This window comes from Martes martes, assembly GCF_963455335.1.
Source record: "Martes martes genome assembly, chromosome: 11".
Lineage (NCBI taxonomy): Eukaryota > Metazoa > Chordata > Mammalia > Carnivora > Mustelidae > Martes > Martes martes.
Window position 1 is genome coordinate 39,627,792 of NC_137899.1, and position 4,346 is coordinate 39,632,137.

The 4,346-nt window shown below is 37.2% G+C and overlaps 1 pseudogene across 1 annotated transcript; it reads left to right on the forward strand.

The window, feature by feature from the left end:
- The first annotated feature begins 967 nt into the window (after positions 1 to 967).
- On the forward strand, positions 968 to 2,794 carry LOC308352541 (nascent polypeptide-associated complex subunit alpha-like; annotated as a pseudogene). Its single transcript has one exon. The product of its transcript is annotated as a nascent polypeptide-associated complex subunit alpha-like (transcript).
- The last annotated feature ends 1,552 nt before the right edge of the window (positions 2,795 to 4,346 follow it).

The window sequence follows — 4,346 nt, forward strand, 5'->3', positions numbered from 1 at the left end:
CCCTAAAATAGTCCTTAATGATCCCTGCCTCTTAGTGTTCACGGCCATTTATTATCCCTTTCTCTTGAGTGAGCTGGATTCATTTCTAATGAATAGAATCTAGGAGAAGTGATGAGATATCATTTCTTTTTCTTTTTTTTTTTAAAGATTTTATTTATTTATTTGACAGACAGAGATCACAAGTAGGCAGAGAGGCAGACAGAGAGAGGAGGAAGCAGGCCCCCTGCTGAGCAGAGAGCCAGATGGCGGGGCTCGATCCCAGGACCCCGGGATCATGACCTGAGCTGAAGGCAGAGGCTTTAACCCACTGGGCCACCCAGGTGCCCCTGAGATATCATTTCTGAGATTAGGTTACAAAAAGGCTTCTGTTTTAAGTGTCCTCTCCTTTGTCACTTGCTCCAACAGAAAACAGCTCCCATGTTGGAGCTGCCCTACAGAGAGGCCCATGTGGCAAGGAACTCTGGCCAAAAGACAGTTCTTCTTTCTGAAGTTTGCTTTGGCTATTCAGGGTCTTTTGTGGTTCCATACAAATTTTAGGATTGTTTGTTCTAGTTCTCTGAAAAATATTATTGGTATATTGGTAGGGATTGCATTGACTCTGTAGATTGTTCTGAGTAGTACGGATATTTTAACAATATTAATTTTCCAATCTATGGGCTTGGTATCAAGTCTTTCCATTTATTTGTGTCATCAATTTCTTTCATCAGTGTCTTATATAAATGTTTGTTGTTTCAAGCCACTAAGTAAGTATTGGGGAAATTTGTTACACAGCAATACAAAACCAATACAAATGATATTGATATTCTGCTTACAAATTCAACAATGTAAATTTAACCTTTGAAAGAAGAAGGGTTATCATGAAAGGGAATTTATATCAAATATTCCTTCTCCTTCTGCAACAGGCGTGGGTCAGACTCTTGCTTGCTCTCTTTCTGCTGCCATCTTGGTTCCATGTCCCCCTCACAAAATGCCTTGTGAAGTCACAGAAACCATCTCTGCTACAGAGCAGGAGTTGCCACAGCTCCAGGCTGAGACAGGGTCTGGAACTGAATCTGACAGTGATGAATCAGTATCAGACCTTGAGGAATAGGATTCCACACAGCCACACAACCAGCCCAGCTGGCAGCAGCCACTGAAATCAGTAAAGAAGCAGTCAGTAAAGCAAAACAGAGCAGGAGTGAAAAGAAGGCATGGAAAGCTATGTCCAAACTGGGTCTTCGACAGGTTAGAGGGGTTACAAGAGTCACTATCTGGAAATCTAAGAATATCTTCTTTGTCATCACAAAACCAGATGTCTACAAGAGCCCAGCTTCAGATACCTACATAGTTTTGGGGGAAGCCAAGATCAAGGATTTACCTCAGCAAGCACAACTAGCAGCTGCTGAGAAATTCAAAGTTCAAGGTGAAGCTGTCTCAAACATTCAAGAAAACACACAGACTTCCAACTGTGCAAGAGGAGAGTGAAGAGGAAGAAGTTGATGAAACCGGTGTAGAAGTTAAGGACATAGAATTGGTCATGTCACAGGCAAATGTTTCAAGAGCAAAGGCAGTCCGAACCCTGAAGAATAACAGTAATGATATTGTAAATGCTGTTATGGAATTAACAATGTAACCATCTGAGAAGGAGGACTTTTTTTGGTGTTTCAAAAGATAACTGCAGCTTGGTTTGAAATTTGTACTTTTTCTATCATTAATAAAGTTATTGTTTCTTGTTGGATGAAAAAATATTTCTAGATGAAACCAGGGAACCATCATGGTAATTTCATATCATTTGACATGATATAAAATTTATTATTTGCAGTTGTGAAACATAAGGGCTTAAACCATAATAGTCAGGTCCAGGCCCAGTGGCAGATATAGTAAATACGGAAGTTACTGCAAGTAGTACTCATAAGTGGCCACAACATAAGAAAATAGTTGGTTCTAAAAATGGCATAAATTGATAAAGAATACAGTGATTTTTTTCAGGGAGTTGATAGCTAAATTGTTTGACTTTAATAATGATGTTTTGAGATGTTGGTGATTACAGAAATTCTAAGGCCATTTGATGTCAACAGAAATCCTAAGGTGATCACAAAGGAATTTGCAACAGGAAACCAGTTCACAACATTAAGAAATGCCTGATATGAAATCTTTGACAGGAATTCTTTACAGTATCTTAGAAATGGTTTTGCTGAGGGCATAAAGGAATGTGTTACTTACCTGGCCAGTTAACACACTCTTTCAAGTTGTGCCCTCTCTTGTGGGAAATTAAAATTCTGTAGTGATAATTTGAACTATATGGGCTGCCATTCCAGAGAGCAAATCTGCCCTTACTTATAGGAATTTATCTTTGAGAATATCTTTTTACCTTTATACAAAGAGTCAACTGAAAGGATGATGGAGATCGACCAACAAGATCTGACTGATTTCCTCCTACAATTTCATGTTCAACCAGAGGGGCCCGTGTCAGTATTTCAACCCTATTTCATATTAGATAAGATCTTAAAAGATAATAGGCATATACTCTGGACACATCATGCATGTACCAATAATTTTACTCACTTTTAACAGAAGATGTAGTCTTGTTTGGAATGTATGACACTGAACTACAGGGTGTTTCTTTTAGTGATTAGGACTGGAGGTTTTGGGGGTGCCTGGGTGGTTCAAGAGGTTAAGCATTAGACTCTTGATTTTGACTCAGGTCATGATCTCAGGGTCATGAGATAGTTAACCTGTGTCAGGCTCTGCACTGGGCATGGAGCCTGCTTGAGATTCTCTCTCTCTCCCTCTCCCTCTGCTCCTCCATCCCCTCTCTCTCAAAAAAAAAAAAAAAAAGTTGAGGTTTTGAAGTCAATCTAGTCCAACTACCTTTCTGTGTTTCCCAGCTTTACTGTTTAATCCTTTTGTGAGTTTTGGTATCACCTTACTTCTCTAAGTTCTAGATTTTTTCATCTGTAAAAGGGAGTGACTAAGAACCTACCTCATGTAGTCATAAGGAATAAAATCCAAATAATGTATTTATTATAATGTTCCCAAGTAACTGCTTTATAAATTCAAATTAGTGTAATAAAAGTAATAATTATTGTGTCAGATCAGGTGTATACATGAATTAGTGTGCTTTCCTTTTTGAGCAACTGTGAGTTGTTTTCAGAGTGCTAATGGAAAATCACTTGGAACCTAGAACTTCATGCAGCTAAAGGATTATTCAATTGAGAGAGTGATGAAAGTCGTAGAATTTATTATATATACAGACATGGTTAAAACTGAAGGTCTCTGAACGACTTACTAGAAAACATGCTTCAGTAAAATAAAATAAGTCCAGGAGAATTAGATGCAATAAGCAATAGTACATAAAGACTAGTAGGACTTATTTTCAATTTTAAGGAAGTATGTTTTTAATCGTTATATTTAGCAGTATATTTAATAAGTGGATTCTTTGTCCCCTTCAATGTAATTTGGTTCTTTCATGTGGATAGATAATAGATATGAGGCAATGTAGTTTATGAAGAACAACTGAATATTGATATTTGTTTTTTTATGACATGAAAATATAAAAAGGTAAGGTAACCGGTACTCTTGACAGTTCTTGATGTGACTACCTTTAATATTTGTAACTATTTTTTCCAGTGTTCCATGCATAATTTTAAATAACTGAAATGTATATTATACATGCAGTATAAATATAAATTTCAGTTGCCACTTGGGGAAAAAAAATCCAAAAACTGTCAGCATTTGATGTAGGAGGGAGAGATGAGGGAAAGGAGGAGGAAATAAAAGCATATTAAGTCTCCTTTTCAGAAAGACAATATGGGGACTGATGAAAAGTTGATGTTGATTATAAAGTACAGATTAAGTCATGTGTTTTTAAAAGTTAAGAATAACTGCTAGAAAAAAAAGAATAGTTACTAGAATAGTAATATTCTAGGATATAGTTACATAAAAGAAGTTTAAAAGGTAAAAGATATATATGCAATATTATGCCAATAAGTATGAAAAGAAAATGCATAATTTACTAATTTAAATTATAAAACTGGCACAATATAAGTAGAATACCTGATTAGACCATCATCCATTTAATATGTTGAAGTCAAAATTAGGGGCACCTGGGTCGCTCAATTGGTAAAGTATGCGATTCTTGATCTCTGGATCATGAGTTTGAACCTCATGTTGGGCATAGAGATTACTAAAAATTAAAAAAAAAAATCAAAATTAAAAATGTCTGCTCTGAGGGCACCTGGTGGCTCAGTGGGTTAAGCCTCTGCCTTCGGCTCAGGTCATAATCTCAGGGTCCTGGAATTGAGCCCCACATCGGGCTCTCTGCTCAGCAGGGGGGCTGCTTCCCCCTCTCTCTCTCTGCCTGCCTC